This window comes from Trachemys scripta, chromosome 1 (assembly GCF_013100865.1).
Source record: "Trachemys scripta elegans isolate TJP31775 chromosome 1, CAS_Tse_1.0, whole genome shotgun sequence".
In the NCBI taxonomy this organism is placed as follows: Eukaryota; Metazoa; Chordata; order Testudines; family Emydidae; genus Trachemys; species Trachemys scripta.
This window is the reverse complement of record NC_048298.1, coordinates 145,717,553-145,739,858: the sequence shown is the minus strand read 5'-3', so window position 1 is coordinate 145,739,858 and position 22,306 is coordinate 145,717,553. Positions and strand designations below refer to the sequence as shown.

Here is a 22,306-nt window from a genome sequence, read left to right as displayed (position 1 = left end):
CTGCAAAACAAGCAGCTCCACGCCCGCCTTCCCCTGCAGCCGCTGTTGCAAAACTCTTTCTCATGCTCCCCCCAGACCCTGCTAACACACTATTATCAACCTCCTGGCTCCAGTCTATACTTGTGACATTCCACTCCTCCCCCCTCACAGTCCAGCACTAACCACTTCACTCAACACCCGTCCCTCTGCAGTTTGGCCCTGCTGAAGCACAGCACCCACTGAATTGTACTCCAAAGGAGAAGGCTGGATATGATCCCTGGACAAATCTTTAGCCATCCCAGGACCCCTCCTCCTCCTCCTGGGACCTTCACTTCCCCCATCCCCACTGATGTTTTTTTCTGATTTGACTTTCTCCTCCGGTTGTTTTTCTTTTATAAAAGAATTGTGTTGGTTTGAAACCAATCTTTATTCTATTAATTGAAAGCAAAAAGAGCCCTGCAAAGCAACATACAATTATGTTAAACCCACATATTGCATCGTCTGCACCAATCTCTCCTAGCATTACAAGCACTGCACTCCTGAGCATAGCAACAAACATTAGTGGCTTTCAGCTTCAAATTGCTGCCACAAGACATCCCTGATCCTTATGGCACCACGCTGCGTCCCTGGCTGTTCAAACAGCCTCCAGATGCTGAGCCTCTGCGGTCCAGCCCTGAGTGAAGCTTTCACCCTTCCCTTCACAAATATAATGGAGTGTACAGCACGCAGCTATAAGCACAGGAATATTGTCATCAGACAGGTCCAGCTTCCCATAGAGGCAGCACCAGCGGGCTTTTAAACGGCCAAATGCACACTCCAGAGTCATTCTGCACTTGCTCAGCCTGTTGTTGAACTGCTCCTTGCTGCTGTCAAGTTGCCCCATGTATGGCTTCATGGGTCACGGCATTAAGGGGTAGGCAGGGTCTCCCGGGATCAAAATGGGCATTTCAACTTCCCCTACGGTGGTCTTCTGGTCCAGGAAGAAAGTCCCTCCTTCCAGCTTCCTGAACAGGCCAGTGTTCTGAAAGATTTGGGCATCATGCACCTTTCCAGATCAGCCTGCATTAATGTCTGGGAAACGCCCATGGTGATCCACAAGTGCCTGGAGAACCATTGAGAAATACCCCTTGTGATTAATGTACTCAGTGGCTAGATGGTCTGGTGCCAGAATTGGAATATGTGTGCCATCTATTGCCCCTCTGCAGTTAGGGAAGCTCATTTGTGCAAAGCCATCCACAATCTCACACAAGTTGCCCAGAGTCACGGTCTTTCGGAGCAGGATGCGATTAATGCCCCTGCAGACTTCCATCAACACGAGTCCAACGGTCGACTTTCCCACTCCGAATTGGTTAGCAACCGATCGGTAGCAATCTGGAGTAGCCAGCTTCCACAGTGCAATCGCCACGTGCTTCTCCAACGGCAGGGCAGCTCTCATTCTCATGTCCTTGTGTCACAGAGCTGGGGCAAGCTCATCACACAGTCCCATGAATGTTGCTTTCCTCATCCGAAAGTTCTGCAGCCACTGCTCGTCATCTCAGACGTGCATCATGATATGATCCCACCACTCAGTGTTTGCAAAAAGAAGAACGGGAGTACTTGTGGCACCTTAGAGACTAACAAATTTATTAGAGCATAAGCTTTCGTGGACTACAGCCCACTTCTTCGGATGCATTTAGTCCCATTTCAAAGAGGACTAGATCAAAACTCACTAACAAACTGTTAATGCATGTCAGCAGCGTCCTCATGGACAGTTAGGCCATAGCTAGTTAGTATGGGGTACAGTCACATCCAGCTTGCTGCAAATGAAGGCCAGGTCTACACTTCAAACTTAAATCAGTATAACTGCATTGCTCAGGGGTGTGAAAAATCCAAATCCCTGAGCAACACAGTGATACTAATCTAACCCCTGGGGTGGACTGTGCTACATCAACAGGAGAAATTCTCCCGTTGACGTAGTTATCACCTCTCGTGGAGGTGGATTAACTATGCCAATAGGAGAAGCTCTCCCATGTGCGCAGTACCATCTTCACTAAAACACTACAGCAGCTTTAAGTGTAGAGCTGCCTTTAATGTTCATGTAGACAAGCATACAGGGTTTATACCCAAGACTCCTGGTGTAAGAATCTGGAAGGCTAGAACCTAGGACCATGGGGGTTCTGGACCACTGATGCCTCCACATCACCACTAGAGGCTTAGGCTAGGTGTCCTTGGGAGGACCCCACAAAACTAGGCTCGGCAGGAAGTGCAGCCCCTGATAGCCACCGGGTGGGCTAATACCAGTATATAAAACCAGGAAGTGATGATGGGGAGCTGTTTGAGCAACCTCCCTGCTTCTGCTTTAGACCCTGCTAGCAACAGATCCTAGACTATAGCTTCCGACCCTCGTTCATCCTTGGCCTCGCTATTTGATTGGGGTTAGGTGTCAGGTTACAGACTGCAATCTCCTGGTAACCTGACCCTGCCTGCCTCCTGCCACCTGACTCGTGGTCTGCCCTGTCTCTGACTGACCTCCTGGCATCTGACCCAACCCAACTCCTGGCACAAACACTAGGTCAGACTGCCCATGCCTCAGTCATGACAACTGGCTTCTATTCTCAGCTCTGCCACTGACTCTGTATGTGACCGTGGACAAGTCAGACCGAAGTTTTGAAGAGTGAGCTTTGGGCTCCTTGGTTTTAGGATGAGATGCTTTGAGTCTAGTTTTCAGAGTTGTTGAGCCCCCACAGCCCCAGTTAAAGGCAATGGGAGCTGTATTACTCAGCAGCTCTGAAAAAAATCAGACCTTAGGTGTTTCAACTAGGGCATCCAAAAAATCAAGGCACTCCAAATGAGAGGTTACTTCTGAAAATGTTGGCTTAATTCTGTTTGTTACAGTTTTTCCCATCTGTAAAATAGAGTTGTGACGCATGGCTAGAAAAGGTTAAACATCCTGCAAAATAAATAAACCATAGAAGACATATGGGGAAGATCATGTTTGTGTTTTTGTGTATTTACATATGTATGAGTAGGGTCCACAATGTAATCAACAGTCCCTGTCTATGCTGTATTCTGATAATTCAGAGGTCAAAAGAAGATCCTGTCATTTAAATGAATTGTAAACATGGGATATCTCAGTATTCATCTCTCTTTGAAATGTACTGTGAATGGTGGAGGAACAAGCAAATGGCTTTATGTTAATTCATATAGCTAAATACCGGTGATGGACCTCCTCATTACCTTTTGTTCCCTGAGGAATTCCAACTTGTCAAAAGACATGAAATTGTATAAAAGATCCTTGGGTCCTGATTCTGTCATCTCAGATCTGCTTAGGCTTCTTCAAGGTAAGTTTGAGTCGCAAGACTGAGGTCCCAGTTATGCTGGTACGCCCTGAATATGAGATTTGGACATTGGACTATGACCTATGAACTGAATTCTAAAGGAACTCTTTGCAACCACAAAGCTCACCATCTCTGCTATGAATCTGCACCGAATGAATTGAACTCATGTTTGTATGTATATTGATCTTTTAACCATTCTCTCTCTCTCTCTCTCTCTTTTGTTTTTTAATAAATTTGAGTTTAGTTAATACGAATTGGCTGTAGCGTGTATTTGGGTAAGAGCTGGAATATTCAATAACCTGGGAGGTAACGTGTACGATCCTTTGGGATTGTTAGAACCTTTTCTTTTATATGATGAAATAAGATTTACAGAATTTTTCATCATATTTGACGTGAGTACCTGGATGGAGGCCTGAGGCTGGATCATTTTAAGGGAACTGTGTTGTTTGGACTTCTGAGTAACCAGTGACGTAATAAAGAAGCTGTTTTTTGCTGGCTTGGTAAATCTAGGTATTGAAATATCCACCAGCTTTATGGGGATTGTCTGCCCCATTCTTTGCAGTTCACCCTAATTGAGTGACCATAGCTGACTCCACTAGGACCCTGGTCACAGGGGTTAATAACATTTACTTAATACAGAGGGGGATTGAGAGACTTTATTCATATTTGTGAAGTACTTTGATATCCTAAGAAGAATATTGTTATAAGAGGGCAAAGTATTAGAAATAATGCTGCCTAAAACTTTATAGAGATAAATTTACATTTATGCAATGCCTTTCATCCCAACACATGCCACAAACTGTATTAATGCAATTCTATTGAAATGCAGCTCTCTGGGTTGGAGGGCAGCAGCCAAGCAGCACACTACAGAACAAAGGATGGGAAATGTTTGGCAAAGGATGACAGAGCAAATTCCTGACTCCTGCAAAGAGGAGTTAGCATCTACCCACTGGAGTTCTTTGATCACTAACAGGGAAGTCTATACTATGGTGATTAAGCGTCCGGCCTTTTTTTCCCTTTCAGTTTTAAAGATAAAAATGCCAGATAGAGCAGGATTTTCCATCCAGTTGTATAACTGAGTAGAGTAAGAACCAAAAGTCCTAAGACTGAAAACAGCAACATTTGGTTTGTAGACTGTGAAAATAATCCCCCAGCCACTCCATAGTCAGAGATGTAGAGGTTCTTCTCTCTGTAAGGAGGTGGTCAGTGGAAGTTTCTGTAGGCATCGAGCACAGGTGACCGTGCCCTCTCACTCACCTCTATTAAAGATCTCTACCAGGAGACCACAAGGTGGAGTTGGAAGCCTGCCTCCTATTTGATTTAATGAGCCTAACAGGCGAGAGTTCAAAGGATGCCTCTTCCCACCTGAAATAGTAGTTCAGCGCTATGCCAATGAGCCATAGGATAATTCTTCCTCCACCCCCACCTTTTTTTCCCCTCAAGAACCCAGTGTGACATCCAGGCACCTCCTTATTCACCACTATCATATATAGGCATGGACTTACGACACAATTGGACTTACGACTTACTTGGACTTACGACACAATTGGTTCCTGAAAATTGCATTGTAAGTTGAAACGTCTTAACTCAGAACCACAATCCACTCCACTGCAGGACCAAGCATCGTAAAGTCGAAACTAATGTCGTAAGTTGAATCAGGGTGTCAATTCAGAAACATCATAAGTGACGTTTGTCAAAAATTGAACGTCAAAGTCGAGGACTGCCTGTAAGTAGGATATGTTTTGCCCAAACTATGCCTTGTGAGGTATCATTCTAAAAGTCTTGATCTGCTAGACATTAATATCACATTGGATTGTATGTGCTATTGTTGTATGTGAAATTATGAAGTTTGGCTATGTATGTGTTACTGAAACATGTTGTGAGGTTGTAAACACCCACAAGCAGCCTTTCAGGTACAACAGTAAAAAGACCAAACAATGTTAATGGCTTATTGAGGAAATGCACACAAGCACAAGGATCACCCCAGGAACTGTGTACAATAGAAACCTCTCAGAGATAGCACTACACAATGGGAACTGTTTAACCCAGGTCACAGCAAAAGAGCTTTCCAGCAAGTGGGAAGAAGATATAAAAAGGGGGACAATAGCATCATGATGGTACCTCAACACACCTGTAAACACTTGAGGAACAAAGACTGAACTGGGGGAAGTGATGTTCCCAGGCTAAAGGGATTTCTAGCCTGTCTATGAAAACCTGGAAAACCCAAGCTGCAAAGCAAAGGCAGCTTGTGCTTTAAGAATCTGCCAGCCTGTTTATCACTCAGGGTGAGAATTTGCTAATTCATATCCTACCATCTAGTATGTTAAGCTCAGTTTGCGGTTTTGTTTATTTACTAGGTAATCTGTTTGCTATCACTTATAATCACTTAATCTATTCTTTTGTAGTTAATAAACTTATTTTATGTTTTAATCCAAACCAGTGTGCGTTTGACTAAGGTGTCTGGGGAAAATCTCAGCTTGGTTACAAGTGTGCATGGTCTTCACATTGAGGGAGAGGTGGACCAGGTATTAAACCCATATACTGGCCAGATTTGACCAGGGCGGGATGGTACTGCTCTGGAGTCCTAGGCTGGTGGTTAGAGCCAGCATGTAACTGCAGCTGGGTGTCCCCCTACCTGTGTGAATGCTGGTGAAAGTGCAAGCTTGGAGGGCTTTGCAGCTTGTCGCAGCATGTCACAGCAGCACAGTGTGAGAAGGAGCACAGGCTGGTGGGTCAGAGGACTCAGTGGTACCCCCAGTTCCAGGTGGCACCCCAGGGGCAACCCGTTACACCCACCACCTACACTACTCCTACAGAAATGTCCAAATTCTGGATTCAGTGCACAGCCTGTGTAACCACAGCTGAGCATTAGCAAGGGCCAAACATCTTGGAGTGTTTCCCCTCAGCTACCTGGCTATGGAAGCGGATGCTACCACAGCCAGAACAAGGCTATAGGCATTCTCCCACATTTGAGGGGAGGGGGCTTGGCTAGTGGACTTATATGTTTGTAGATCCTCAGTAGCTGTCCTAAAACTGCCTCCATACTGCACGCCCACATGAAGTTGTGCCCCTGTCTCTCCCCACCATTTCAGCCATAAGAGAGTCTGTTACCACTGGAAGGTGGCATTAGAGGGATGGGATTTGCCTCAGAATGCCTTTTTGGTGACCCAGCACAGTGAAACTGACTCAACATCACTCTGTTGCTGTCATCTTCACCACTAGGTTAACAACTGAGTATGATCAGCAGCTAGACAAGGGTCTACTGTTGGGATAGGGGGAAAGACACATGGAAAAACATGGAATATGCACACTCTCGTGGCAAATAGTAACAGACCAGATTTCATGTACAATATGCTCAGCTCATTTTCATTTCTGCAGGCCTTTCAAAACTTTGCTAGTACGTTTTCTTTCTGCTAATACAATTGTTTACTATTTGGATGGTCCTGGGCAGGTAGAGCCCAGGGAACAGTCACCCCTAAACTTAAGGTATGGCTACACTACAAACCTAACTTGATCTACGTTATGTGAACTTACCAGCCATCACAATAATTACTGCAGTGGTGCATGTCCATACTACTCTCCTTCGATCGGTGATGCACATCCTCACCAGGAGCACTTCCACTGACCTCAGAGGGATAGTGTGGGCAGCTGAGAGCTGCTCTCTCAGCTCCACTGGCCATTGCCTGCCAGGAACCTGGCTGCCCCACAGGCTCCCAACAGATCACCTCTGCTCCCCGTTCCCTGCCGAGAGCAGGCAGAAGCCACCCAGGGCTACTCTTCCCCCACCCACTGGAAGCCAGGCAGCCTTGTCAATTTCATGCCTGAAATTGACAAGACTGGGAGGCCGCCCAGGCTTCAGCACCCAGCCGGGAGCAGGGTCCGAAGCCATCCAGCTCTCCAGGGAAGAAGGGGTTTCCTTGTCAATTTCATGGGTCCTGCCGTGAAATCGATAAGACAGATGTAATGGATGCAGTGTCTACACAGACATGGTGTGACCTTAACTATACCGACATAAGCCTTATGCCTCTCCTGGAGGTGGAGTTAATATGTCAGTGTAGTAGAGAACTTACATAGGTGGGAGGAAGGTGACATAATTAGGCTGACGTAAGCTGCCTTAAGTATAGACCAGCCCTCAGTAAGGCAGAGAACTTCCAGCCACGGTTCTAGAATTACTGTGCATTTAGTAGTCTGGAAAGTGTAAGTAACACAGACGCTCAACCACCATGCACCAAGCCTAGGAACTGGCTGCTAACACACTTATCTCTGTCAGTTTCTGGAAGAAGCAGTCATAGTCTGATCTAGCTTCAATGACCTTTTGCTCTCCTCTGACTATTCTTCTTAAATTTTAGTTTAATAGTAGCACTAGTGACCTTCCTGCAGCAGGATGTTGGAGGAGATAGGTAGGGCTGGATATGGCAATAGGTGGCTGAGGGTTCTGTTGAACTGATAGTATTTTAGAAAGATGACAATAGGCAATACATTTCCAGGCAACAGCAGATTGGCTTTGTTTAAGTCAGTGTGTAGAACACAACCAGAATCCCTTAGAGAGGGAATTTATGAATTAAAAGAAAAAGACCAATGTGCATTTATGGGGCCTGGTTAGAACATCACATGTAGTGAAAAATCCCATTTGTGTCCAGAATATAAACAGTTGTGCTGGTTGCACTCCTAATTGTCATTATTTATTATATGATAAGTCTCTTTGTGTTCAGCACACAAGAAACTGCAACAACAGCAATCACGGCCGCAATGAGTTGATAAACTAGAAGGTCGACAGAAGACACACAGGGAAACAATTTGGAAGTTCCATATATTTTTAAAAATCTCAGTTTTTGTGAGAATCATGGAAGAAGGGATTTAAGAGGGATTTCAATGAGGAAAGGTTTGTCGCTCCAAGACTGAGGGTATGTCTGCACTACGAGAGTAGTTCGATTGTACTTAAATCGAATATGTGGAATCGATATTACAAAGTCGAATGTGTGTATCCACACTAAGGACAGTAATTCGACTTTGTGAGTCCACACTAACGGGGCAAGCATCGACATTGGAAGCGGTGCACTGTGGGCAGCTATCCCACAGTTCCCGCAGTCCCCGCTGCCCATTGAAATTCTGGGTCGAGCCCCCAATGCCTGCTGGGGAAAAAAATGTGTCGAGGGTGGTTTTGGGTAACTGTCGTCATCCAACCGTCACTCCCGCCCTCCCTCCCTGAAAGCGCCGGCGGGCAATCAGTTCGCGCACTTTTCTGGTGAGTGACAGCGCGGACGCCACAGCACTGTGAGCATGGAGCCCGCTGCGACCATCGCTGCAGTTATGGCCGTTGTCAACACCTCGCACCTTATCATTCACCTTTTCCAGAGGCAGATGCTGAGAAATCGGGCGAGGAGGCTACGGCAACGCGGTGAGGACATGAAGTCTGAGAGTAGCACAGACCTCTCACAAAGCACGGGACCCTGCGCTGTGAACATCATGGTGGCAACGGGTCATGTTGATGCTGTGGAACGGCGATTCTGGGCCTGGGAAACAAGCATGGACTGGTGGGACCGCATAGTGCTGCAGGTCTGGGATGAATCTCAGTGGCTGCGAAACTTTCGGATGCGAAAGGGAACTTTCCTGGAACTTTGTGAGTTGCTGTCCCCTGCCCTGAAGCGCAAGGACACCCGGATGCGAGCAGCCCTGACTGTCCTGAAACGAGTGGTCATAGCCCTCTGGAAGTTTGCAACGCCAGACAGCTACCGGTCAGTCGCGAATCACTTTGGCGTCAGCAAATCTACCGTGGGGGTTGCTGTGGTGCAAGTAGCCAACGCAATCGTTGAGCTACTGCTGTCAAAGGTAGTGACCCTTGGAAACGTCCAGGTCATCATAGATGGCTTCGCCGCGATGGGATTCCCAAACTGCAGTGGGGCTATAGATGGAACTCACATCCCTATCCTGGGACCGGACCACCAGGCCAGCCAGTACATTAACCGAAAGGGCTACTTTTCAATGGTGCTGCAAGCACTGGTGGACCATAGGGGACGTTTTACAAACATCAACATCGGATGGCCGGGCAAGGTTCATGACGCTCGTGTTTTCAGGAACTCTGGCCTGTTTAGACGGCTGCAGGAAGGTATTTACTTCCCGGACCAGAAAATAACTAACTGTTGGGGATCTGGAGATGCCTATAGTGATCCTCGGGGACCTAGCCTACCCGCTAATGTCCTGGCTCATGAAGCCCTATACAGGCGCCCTGGACACTGAAAAAGAACTCTTCAACTAGCGTCTGAGCAAGTGCAGAATGGTGGTGGAGTGTGCTTTTGGCCGTCTCAAGGGGAGATGGAAAAGCTTACTGACTCGCTCTGATCTCAGCGAAACCAATATCCCCATTGTTATTGCAGCTTGCTGTGTGCTCCACAATCTCTGTGAGAGCAAGGGGGAGACCTTTATGGCGGGGTGGGAGGTTGAGGCGAATGGCCTGGCTGCTGATTACGCCCAGTCAGACAGCCGTGCAATTAGAAGAGGCCAGCGGGACGCGCTGTGCATCCGGGAGGCTTTGAAAGCCAGGTTCCTCAGTGAGCAGGGTAACCTGTGACTATTAAGTTTGTTTAAAGAGAAGCTGAACCTGCCCCCGTTTCTTTACCCACTTACTGTTGACTATCCTCTCCAGCTACATACCCCGTTCACCCCGTCCCCCCGCCTTCCAACACATGTTTAAAAATAAAATAAATGGAACTTTGTTAATGAACACCGTTTTCTTTATTATGGTTTTCGCAGTAAAGTGTTGAAACTGGGACACAGACTGTGGTGGGGAGCGGGCGTAGTGATGGAAAGAACACTTCTAAACTCAAGGAATGACAGGCTCCTGCTCCTAGAGCGGTCCGCAGTGGTGGACTGGTTGTTTCAACGGAGCCTGCCACCCCTCCTTTTCGGGACTCTGTGTGTGGGGGCTATGTGACTTTGTGGCCGGGGAGGACGGTTACAGATCCCCTGCTGCGTGGCTCTGTGATCCAGGATAAGGACCGCTGCACAAGATCTCTAACTGCCCTCCACCACCACAAAGTCACATGCCTCCCTCCTCCCCTCCCCCCCCCCCCCCCCCCCCCCCCCCCCCCTCCCCCCCCCCCCCCCCCCCCCCCCCCCCCCCCCCCCCCCCCCCCCCCCCCCCCCCCCCCCCCCCCCCCCCCCCCCCCCNCCCCACAACCCCCCCCCCCCCCCCCCCCCCCCCCCCCCCCCCCCGAACATGAAAACCACCTCCCAGACTGACCAGGGTGCCTAGTGACTGCAATGTGTGTGTGACCTTCTGCTGAACCTGCCCCCGTGTGTCTGTACCCTGGTAAAGGTGACTGTCCTCTCCAATTACCAACCCCCTTCCCCACCTTCAAACACACTCTCCCCTAAAAGAACATGATGGAAACAGTAATTAACAGAAACCGTATCTTTTATTAGCAACTATACTGTTAGGAGATGAAACTGGGATGGGGGTTTGGGTGAGGCGGGAAGGAAAGGACTTATCAAATTTTTGGGAATGACAGCCTTCTGCTACTTGAGCAGTCTGCAGGGGTGGAGTCACAGTTTTCACGGCCCCTGCCGCCCCTCCTTCTTGGGCTTTTGGGTGAGGGGGTATGGGAGTTTGTGGCGGGGGAGGGCTGTTAGAGATAGACTGCAGCGGGGCTCTGTCCTCCTGCCTCTGGTCCTGCAGAACATCCACAAGGTGCCGGAGCGTGTCCGTTTGCTCCCTCATTAGTCCAAGCAGTGTTTGAGTCGCCTGCTGGTCTTCCTGCCACCACCTCTCCTCCCGTTCACTGTGTGCTCGCTGGTATTGCGACATGTTCTCCCTCCACTGGGTCTGCTGGGCCGCATCGGCTCGGGAGCAGCCCATAAGTTCTGAAAACATGTTGTCCCGTGTCCTTTTCTTTCTCCGCCTAATCTGCGCCAGCCTCTGGGAAGGGGATGCCAGGGTAGGTTGGGAGACAGTCGCAGCTGTGGGATGGGAAAAAGGGAGTGAATTCCTCACAAAGATAATTTTTTGTGAACAATGAACATAGTCTCTCTCTGTGAACAAGACCATGCACAGCACCTATCACATGCGCACTCAGGACAAGGTCGAATTTTCGGCCTTCGCATTCAGTGCCTGGGGTATTGCAGTGGAGATCAGACAAGCGGGGCAGGACAGCGGAATTCGGGTAGCAGGCTGACATGGTAAGTCGTAGACTTTTGGCTGCTTAAAACTTAAATTATAGCAGTGCCTGCCTTTCACATTCAAAGCAATGCTCCTATTGTTGGCCAGTTCCTGCTGCCGGCAATCCGGCAAGCATGAACTCTGCCCCTGTCCCACCCCCTCGCGGCTGTCCCCGGGAAAGATCCCTCTATGCTGCCCCTCTCCCGCCTCCACCGCGTGGCTGTAAGCCGCCGGTGACAGTTCTGTAAAGGAACAGGCAAGCTGTCCCAATAGTAACATTCCCCTAATTCTAAGCAGGTTACCATGAGCGACATCACTCTGCTGAGGATTTCTGAGACCGAGAAAGAACGCATGCTGCGTGAAAGCCAGCAAAAAACAGGGCCGGATGCCGCCATGCTCTGCAAGGCAATGATCCCAGAGTACTTGATGATAGCCTGGTGCGGAAAAGTTTCCTACCATGAAGGACACAATAAGGCCGCTCTCCCCAAGAACCTCATGCAAAGGCTTTCCAATTACCTCCAGGAGAGCTTCGTGGAGATGTCCCATGAGGATTTCAGCTCTATCCCCGGACATATAGACCTTATTTTCCAGTAGCTGCACTGGCAAGGACTAAAAAGTAGAGCGCCTAGGGCAAACTAATCATGATAAACTGGACATTGTTAGATTCTTTTGCAGTAGTTGCATTGCCAAGGACTAAAACGTTCAGCGCCTAGGGCAAACAAATCATGAAAAACCCATTGTTAATATTCCTGTTCTGTTCAAAATAAATGTTTACATGTTTAAAACACTTACCGACTGATCCTTCCCCTGATTCAGGGTCCGGGTTAACGCCTGGGGATGGTTGGTAGGGGATCTCTGTGAGGGTGATGAAAAGATCCTGGCTGTCTGGGAAAAATCAGCGTTTTAAGCACTGTCGACTGCCTCGTCCTCCTCATCACCTTCCTCATCTTCCCCGTCCGCTAACATCTCCGAGGAAGCGGCCGTCGACAATATCCCATCCTCAGAGTCCACGGTCATTGGTGGGGTAGTGGTGGCGGCCGCACCTAGAATGGAATGCAGTGCCTCTTAGAAACGGCATGTCTGGGGCTGGGATCTGGAGCGTCCGTTTGACTCTTTCGTCTTCTGGTACGCTTGTCTCAGCTCCTTGATTTTCACACGGCACTGCGTTGCATCCCAGCTGTATCCTCTCTCTGTCATGGCTTTTGAGATCTTCTCGTAGATCTTTGCATTCCGTCTTTTCGATCGCAGCTCCGAAAGCACAGACTCAGCGCCCCACACAGCGATCAGATCCAAGACTTCCGATCAGTCCATGCTGGGGCCATCTTTCTATTCTGAGATTGCACGGTCACTTCTGCTGGAGAACTCTGCATCGTTGCCAGGGCTGCTGAGCTCGCCATGATGTCCAAACAGGAAATGAGATTCAAACTGCCCAGACAGGAAAAGGAATTCAAATTTTCCCGGGGCTTTTCCTGTGTGGCTGGTCAGAGCATCCGAGCTCGGTCTGCTGTCCAGAGCGTCAACAGAGTGGTGCACTGTGGGATAGCTCCCGGAGCTATTAGCGTCGATTTCCATCCACACCTACCCTAATTCGACATGGACATGGTCGAATTTAGCACTACTCCCCTCATTGGGGAGGAGTACAGAAATCTAATTTAAGAGACCTCTATGTCGAACTAAATAGCTTCGTTGTGTGGACGGGTGCAGGGTTAATTCGATTTAACGCTGCTAAATTCGACATAACCTCCTAGTGTAGACCAGGCCTGAGAAAATATCTGATGTATAAGGAGCAGCATAGAAAACAAATCAAGACAGGTGTCTCCACGCAACTTTAACTCTGCCCCGTAGGAATGCCAAATGAAACTGGGACCCCAGTACCTTACTCATCCCTAAAAATATCTGCCATTTTATCTGAGCCTATCCTAACTCCAAATCAGGAATCCTATTCATACACAGTAAGATGCTCTGGGCACCACCACTGATCTAAAGCATACTTGTTTCTGGTTGGAAGAGAGCACACTAAACAAACACTTAGGAAGGAGTAATGTATTAGGACCTCCCTAAGGGACACCTCAGGCAGATATCAAAGATGTCAAAGTCATGGTTGTATGGTTGTGTTTTGTGAGAAATGTCACCTTAACTCTACATTTCCTGGATCTCTGATATTTATTGTGTTTTTTTCTTTTTATCATAGAAAGGTAGGGTTGGAAGGGACCTTAAGAGATCATCTAGTCCATCCCCCTGTGCTGAGGAAGGACCAAGTTAACCTAGGCTGTCCCTGGCAGACGTTTGTTCAACCTATCTTTAAAAATCTCCAGTGATGTAGATTCCACAACCTCCCTTGGAAACCTAGTAAAGACCTTAACTATCCCTAGAGTTAAAACGATTTTCCTAACGTCTAACCTAAATCTCCCTTACTGCAGATTAAGCCCATTCATTCTTGTCCTACCTTCCATAGACATGGAGAACAATTGATTACCATCTTCTTTATAACAACCCTTATTATTTAAAGATTTAGCAGGTCACCCCTTAATCTTCTTTTCTCAAGACTAAACAAGACCAGTTTTTTTTTTTTAACTTTTCCCCATAGGTCACTGTAATAAGCTATACCTCTCTAGCATCTTCCTTGGGGAGAGGGTGGATACTGCTACTGCATCAGATTCTTGTTCAGAACCCTCCAGCAGTGTTGTTCAGGAGGACTGGCCCCTTACTGGGGGAGCGAAAGTAGTTCAAACAGTCTGTACACTTCCGCAGCCCATGAAAGTCAGTCCTAAGCCTTCAGGAAACCAAAGAGAAAAATAGAGAAGGCAAAAGTACCAATCCTTCTTTCTGGAAGGGCCTCGGCAGCCAAGGCTCTCAAGCCATTTCCCCAGTCAGCAACCCATAAGAATTGCCCTAATGGGTCACACCAGGGGTCCATCTAGCCAAGTATCCTGTCTTTTGACAGTGGTCAGTGCCAGATGTGTCAGAAGGAATGAACAGAACAGGACAATTATTGACTGATTCGTCCCCTTTCATTCAGTCCCAGTATCTGGCAGTCAGAGGCTTAGGGACACCCAGAGCTTGGGGTTGTCCCCCTAACCATTGTGACTAATAGCAATCAATGGAACTATCCTCCATGAACTTATCTAATTCTTTTTTGAACCCAGCTACACTTTTGGCCTTCACAACATCCCCTGGCAACACATTCCACAGGCTGACTGTGTGTTGTCTGAAGTACTTCCTTTTCTTTGTTTTAAACTTGCTTCCTATTAATTTAATTCGGTGACCCCTGCTTTTGTGTTATGTGAAGGGGTAAATAACACTTCCTTATTCACTTACTCAACACCAGTCACGATATTATAGAGCTCTATCATATCCCATTAGTCATCTCTTTTCCAGCTGGAAAAGTCCCAGTCTTCTTAATCTCTCCTCCTATGGAAGCTGTTCCATACCCCTAATCGTTATTATTGCCCTCCTCTGTACTTTTTCCAATTCTAAAATCTCATTTTTAAGATAGGGTGACTGGAACTGAATGGTGGAACTGAATGGTAGCCAAAGGATGGGCGCATACCACAGTTGTATAAAGTGACATATGACATTTTCTGTCTTATTATATATTTCCGAATGGTTCCTAAAATTGTTAGCTTTTTTTGACTGCAGATGTTTTCAGAGAACTATCCACAATGACTCCAAAAGCCTTTTCTTGAGTGATAACAGCTAATTTAGACCCCATCATTTTGTATGTATAGTTGGGATTATGTTTTCCAATGTGCATTACGTTGCATTTATCAACACTGAATTTCATCTGCCATTTTTTTGCCCACCCAGTTTATTGAGATCCCTCTGTAACTCTTCAGTGTGCTTTGGACTTAACTATTGCAAATTTTGCCACATCATTGTTCACTCCCTTTTCCAGATCATTTATGAACATGTTGAACAGCACAAGTCCCAGTACAGATCATTGGGGGGCCCTGCTAGTTACTTCCCTCCATTGCGAAAACTGAACATTTATTCCTATCCCTTGTTTCCTTTCTTTTAACCAGTTACTGAGAGGACCTTCCCTCTTATCCCATGACTGCTTACTTTGCCTAAGAGCCTTTGGTTTGGGACCTTGCAAAAGGCTTTCTGAAAGTCTAAGTACACTATATCCACTGGATCACCCTTGTCCACATGCTTACTGACACCCCCAAAGAATTATACTAGATTGGTGCTGCTGATATCCCTTTACAAAAAGCCATGTTGACTCTTCCAACGTACCGTGTTCATCTCATGTCTGGTAATTTTGTTCTTTACTATAGTTTCAACCAATTTGCCTGGCACTGAAGTTAGCCTTCATATCAATATTCTCATTTAACACCTGGTACTCAACTTCACCCACCTTAGTATTTAGACTTCTAGCATTTGTATACAAGCACTTGTAAAATTTGTTAGTATTTAGTTTCCTGCCTTCACGTGATGTAATTAAATGGGACTCTTGTGTTCTATTGTTTTTCTTCAGTTCCTTTCTGTACTTTATCAACTTCTATCCTCTCCTCTTTTCTCAGTCAGATATAGAGAATCCCCTTTATAAATCCTCCCCTAAGGGATGTCTCTGTCCTTACCTTGTGCTCCTCCATACCTGTCAGCTTTCCCCCAGCCCTTAGTTTAAAAACTCCTCTATGATCTTTTTAATTTTACTTGCCAGCAATCTGGTTCCATTTTGGTTTAAGTGGAGCCTATCCTTCCTGTATAGGATTCTCCTTTCTCAAAAGGTTCCCAATTCCTAAATCCCTCCACTAAACAACATTATCTTATCCACACCTTAAGACAGCAGCTCTGCCTGTCTAATTGGCCCTGAGCATGGAACTGGAAACATTTCAGAGAATGTAACCACGGACGTCCTGGACTTTAATCTCTTCCCTAGCAGTCTAAATATGGCCTCTAGGACCTCTCTCCTACCTTTTCCTGTGCCATTGGTACCTACATGTACCATGACCACTGACTTCTCCCCAGCACTTCACATAAGTCTATCCTGGATGTCTCAACCTGGTAAGCAATTTACCATGCAGTTCTCTTGGTCATCACAAACCCAACTATCTATATTTCTAATAATCAAATCCCCCATTACTATTAGCTGTCTCTGCCTAATAACTGCAGTTCCCTCCCCCAAAGAGGTATTCTCAGTGCGCAAGGATACCATGACATCATCTGGAAGGAGGGTCCCAACTATGGGATCATTTTCTTCCACTCCATCTGGATGTTCATATTCCCTGAGACATTCATCCTCCTCAACAGCACAGAGGCTGCAGACTGCAGTTGGGACCACTCTACTGTCTCTCTGAAAGCCTCATCTATGTACCTCTCTGTCTCCCTTAGCTCTTTCAGTTCAACAACTCTGATCTCAAGAGCCTGTACAATGTCTCCGAGGGCCATGAGTTTCTTGCACCGAATGCACACATACACCAACAGCCCACAAGGCAGGTAATATCATATGCTCAGTAGCATAGCTAGCGGGGTTCAGGGGAAGCAGCCGCTTCCCCAGACCACATTTCCCAAAAGTGGCGCCTGCGGAACGGGGCCGCGGGCGGGCTCCCGGCGGCTGGCGGAACGGGGCCATGGGCTGGCTCCTGCCTCCCGGCGGCCGGCGGAACGGGGCCACGGGCTCCCGGCATTCCAGCCGCTGCAGTGGGCTCCCGGCGCTCCGGCCAGGACTCCGGCCCTGAGAACGTGGCCGGGGGTCTCGGTGCCCCAGACAGCGCTCCGGATGGGGAAGCGGGGTTGCCCTGAGCATGCGCTGCTCCGTCTTTTGGCGACATTTGGGCACCTTTTTTCTCCGCCGCTCCTCCTCGGCTGCAACCCTGGCTACACCACTGCACATGCTGCATTCAGTGCAATAGGATAGATAGCCCCCTCTCTGTTGCAGGACTTCTGCCTGCATTATTTTTCCTCAGACAGGGTTTTGTTTGTTCGTTCTTTGTTTTTTAAGGGGAGTTATTGGCCTAAGTTTAAAGTATGTTGTTAGGTGTATCTGGCTCTCACACTCCTTTCTAAAACTCCCTTGCAAAACTCCGCGGGGTCACAAGCTCCTCTAGTCACTCAGGAGCTGACTCTTTAAACTCATTCTCCCTGAGTTAGCCCCGCCTAGGGTGACCAGATGTCCCGTTTTTAAAGGGATAGTCCCGTATTTAAGCCCTCCTGCAGGTGTCCTGACTTTTTCTTAAAAATGAGCAAATTGTCCCCTATTTTCTGTCTCCGTCCCCTCAGTACTGGCAGGTCCTTCTGGTGGCCGGATCCCTGCTTGCCAGCCACCCGCCCACCAGCGGTGGGGGCAGGAGGGGTCCAGTGGCCAACGATGGGGGTGGGTGTGCAAGACAGGTGGCGGAGTGAAGATGCCGCACGTGGGGCCGGCCTCTCCCCCTGCTGGCCCATCAGCGCAGTCCCCGCTGCCTGGCAGCTCTTAGCCAACCCCCGTCCCATTTCCGGCCGGCACTGGCTGCGCGCTGTGAGCTGCGGTGGCTAGTGTGTCCAGCAGGTGCCAGGCAGCGGCCGGTTACATGTCGCCTATGCTGCCCACCCATCGGCCCTTTACGTGCTCCTCCCCTCACTGTCCTCTCCTGGCTTTGTCCCTTCACCCCACCCCAGTCATATTTTCTAAACCTTTTATCCTTGTTGTTGCTCCTCTGGACTCCCTCCAATTTGTCCATATCTTTCTTAAAGTGTGGCACCCAAAACTAGACACAATATTCCAGCAGAGGCCTCACCAGTGTTGTGTAGAGTAGAACAATCATCTCCCATGTCTTAGGTCCATTCTGGTTAACACACTCCAGAATTATATTTGTCTTTTTTGCAAGTTCATCATATTGTTGGCTCATATTCAATTTGTGATCACTGTTATCCAAGTCATTAATGAAAATATTGACTTGTACCAGACCCAGCATAAACCCATTGATAACTACTTTTTACATACAGCTTTTGTACACCTTAGAGTAATTACATCTAGACCACATTTCCCTGGCTAGCTAATGAGAATGTCATGTGGGACTGTGTCAAAAGCCCTACGAAAAATCAAGATATCTCACATCTATGACTTTTCCCCTGTTCACTAGGCCAGTAACCCTGTGCTAATCCTAAACCCTAATGCTAATCTTTTAAGGAAGATACAAGGGGACCTTAACTCTACATTTCCTGGTTTTCCAATGTTGGCGTTTTGGAAATTAAACTCTCACATTCTGGAATGGTACAAGGAGCACAAGGCACTGCAAATTTACATTAACAAAGATTTTTTCATGGCAATGAGTGTTAAAAGTTAACAAGTCTAATATTAAGCGCTGCCCCTTATTGCATTACAGTAGTCCTCAGAGGCCTTAGACATCAGGGCCCCTACTCCAAAGAGCAACAGAGGGTCCTGTGGCACCTTTAAGACTAAGGGAAGTAGTGGGAGCATAAGCTTTCGTGGGTAAGAACCTCACTTCTTCAGATGCAAGTAATGGAAATTTCCAGAGGCAGGTATAAATCAGTATGGGGATAACAAGGTTAGTTCAATCAGGGAGGGTGAGGTGCTCTGCTAGCAGCTGAGGTGTGAACACCAAGGGAGGAGAAACTTCATCATCTGGACCCATGGGAAGGAGACCCTAGAAGAATTGCACCATGATTTCAACAGCTTCCACCCCACCAATCTATACAGGAGGTCCACTTCCTAGACACCACAGTACAAATAAGCGATGGCCACATTAACACCACCCTATACTGAAAACCCACCGACCGCTACGCCTATCTTCATACCTCCAGCTTCCACCCCGGACACACCACACGATCCATCGTCTACAGCCAAGCGCTGAGGTACAACCGCATCTGCTCCAACCCCTCAGACAGAGACCAACACCTACAAGATCTTCACCAAGCATTCTCAAAACTACGATACCCACACAAGGAAACAGAGAAACAAATCAACAGAGCCAGACGTGTACCCAGAAGCCCCCTGCTACAAGACAGGCCCAAAAAAGAAACCAACAGAACTCCACTGGCCATCACTTACAGTCCTCAGCTTAAACCTCTCCAATGCATCATCAGTGATCTACAACCCATCCTGGACAACGATCCCTCACTTTCACAGACCTTGGGAGGCAGGCCAGTCCTCGCCCACAGACAACCCGCCAACCTTAAGCATATTCTCGCCAGCAACCACACACCGCACCATAACAACTCTAACTCAGGAACCAACCCATGCAACAAACCTCGATGCCAACTCTGCCCACATATCTACACCAGCAACACCATCGCAGGACCTAACCAGATCAGCTACATCATCACCGGCTCATTCACCTGCACGTCCACCAATGTTATATATGCCATCATGTGCCAGCAATGCCCCTCTGCTATGTACATTGGCCAAACTGGACAGTCACTACGCAAGAGGATAAATGGACACAAGTCAGATATCAGGAATGGCAATATACAAAAACCTGTAGGAGAACACTTCAACCTCCCAGGCCACACAATAGCAGATGTAAAGGTAGCAATCTTACAGCAAAAAAACTTCAGGACCAGACTCCAAAGAGAAACTGTTGAACTCCAGTTCATTTGCAAATTTGACACCATCAGATCAGGATTAAATAAAGACTGGGAATGACTATCCAACTACAGAAGCAGTTTCTCCTCCCTTGGTGTTTACACCTCAACTGCTAGCAGAGCACCTCAACCTCCCTGATTGAACTAACCTCGTTATCTCCATACTGATTTATACCTGCCTCTGGAAATTTCCATTACTTGCATCTGAAGAAGTGAGGTTCTTACCCACGAAAGCTTATGCTCCCAATACTTCTGTTAGTCTTAAAGGTGCCACAGGACCCTCTGTTGCTTTTTACAGATTCAGACTAACACAGCTACCCCTCTGATACTCTACTCCAAAGAGGTTACAGTCTTAGGCCCCAATCCTGCAAACACTTAAGCACATATGTAATTTTACCATTTAACTAGTGAGTCTATGACACTACACAGGAATAAAGTTATGTACTTTCTTAAGTGTTTGCTGGATCAGGGTGCAATTAATGTGTTAGTTAATGCTATGGTTGAATTCAGTGGGACTCCCTGAAGACTCAAGGATCAACCTAGACTCACCCAACCACAGGCCAATGCTAGTAAAGTGCTTTGAATATGCTGAACATTCAAATAATAATTATTAAGCAAATCTCCCTACTATTTTGATAATAGTAGAATAATTTTAAAGGGTACCGTTACTTGTCATTGTTTATGTTGTTGCTTTACTTTTTGCATTTCTCCTGAGACAAGGAAATATCAATGAAGGCTGTTTCTCTTTTGTTTATCGTTGATTTCCTTTTCCCATTGCTGCAATATACGAGTTGTCCTTATACATATATTGCAGTGGCTTGCTTATTTGTCTCCATGGGAATTATTTCTTTAATTCATAGAAACATTTATACCAGTGATATTCAGACTATGGCTCACGAGCCACAGATGGCTCTTTAATGTGTCTCCTGCCGCTCTTTACAGAACATGATATTAAAACACTATGTGATTTAATTATTAACCAATCAGGATGCTTTTATTATGTTATTAACCAATTATGTTATCAACTTGCACTAAGTTATTAACTCATCTACTGTGAGAATAATTTTATATATAAAGATTTCCCAGTAAATGAAACAATGAAGTCACACTACTGTGGCTCTTTTGGGTAATGGTGATAGCTAATTTGGCTCCTGAACTACTGAGGTTTGAGTATCACTGATTTATACTATTCTTGGGTTTTGCAGGGAATTAGTTTTCACAGAGTCTAAACTCTGGGCCAAATCTGAGTTGACAGCATCCTATAAACACACACCCCTTCTCTTTTCTGAAGTGAGACTGACAGACCACCCACTTCCACTTTGCTTAACACACCCCAAACTCCTGATGAGACAGACAGGCAAAGCCACCGCCATTCACAGCTGGGGCTGAGCTCAGTACACAAACACGCACCTGGGGTCCCCAGCCCCACACGACTCCAAACCAGGTGCCCAGATCGATGTATCTCTCCGTTTCCACACTAGCCTCTCAGAGCGACGTAAACAGGCTTTACGGGGAAACCGCAGCGCCCAGCTGTCTCGGGGCCCCACGCGTGCGGCTGGGGCCGCTCGCCAGATACCGCAGCCGCTCGGGCGAGTGAGCGCGGGCGCTTCGGTCCCGGCTCCGGGGGCTTGTACGTGCTTCGCTCGTGTAACGGCGGCCGGGGGGCATTGCCGCGGGCGGGGCCGGTATTACCGGCGTCCCGCCCCCCTTCCTGCCCTTGGCCCCGTTGTTTCGCTCGCGGGAAGGGCTGGCGGCTGGTCGCGCCTAGGAGCCGGGCCACGGGGCGGTGACCCCGCTACCGCCCCCGCCTCAGAGCCCCGGGGGTGGGCGCGCGCCGGGCCCTTCCTCACCTGCCTCCGCCGCGGCGTCGGTACCAAGCCGCATCCCTTGCCGCCGACCATAGAGATGACGGCAGAGCGGCCGCCTCCCACCACAGAGACCCCGGCGGAGGGATAGAGCGACCCCTCCCCCCAACCGCCCCGGGTGAGGCCCCGCGGCCCTGCGCTCCCTTCCCCCACCCTTGCCTCGTGGGGCTGGAACCCCCGTTCCGCGCGCGCCCGCCTCTCCCTCAGGCCCCTCCCCCGCCCGGCCCCTCAGAGGCACAAGCTGTCAAGGCCCCTGTCCCACCCACCCACCCCGCAGCGGCCTCGTGGCAGGGTTGCTGCTGGGGTACCTGCGATGCGGGGCTGCGCTCCCCAGGGGCCACCATTAGGGAGATGGTAATGGAGCTGGCTGGGAGGCCTCCTCTTCCTTGTCCTCGTCTTGGTGCCTCCTAAAGCATGTCATCATGAAATAAACTGCCTCCAAGTTACCACCACTGCTGCCAATT

The 22,306-nt window shown here is 48.0% G+C and overlaps 1 protein-coding gene across 1 annotated transcript in view; it reads right to left on the bottom strand.

The window, feature by feature from the left end:
* B4GALT4 (beta-1,4-galactosyltransferase 4) overlaps positions 1–21,950 on the bottom strand; it is a 60,659-nt gene extending 38,709 nt beyond the window's left edge. Inside the window, exon 1 of the mRNA XM_034788943.1 lies at positions 21,828–21,950. The gene's annotated coding sequence lies outside the window, so the exon portion shown is untranslated. The remainder of the gene's footprint in view (positions 1–21,827) is intronic.
* Between the last annotated feature and the right edge of the window lie 356 nt (positions 21,951–22,306).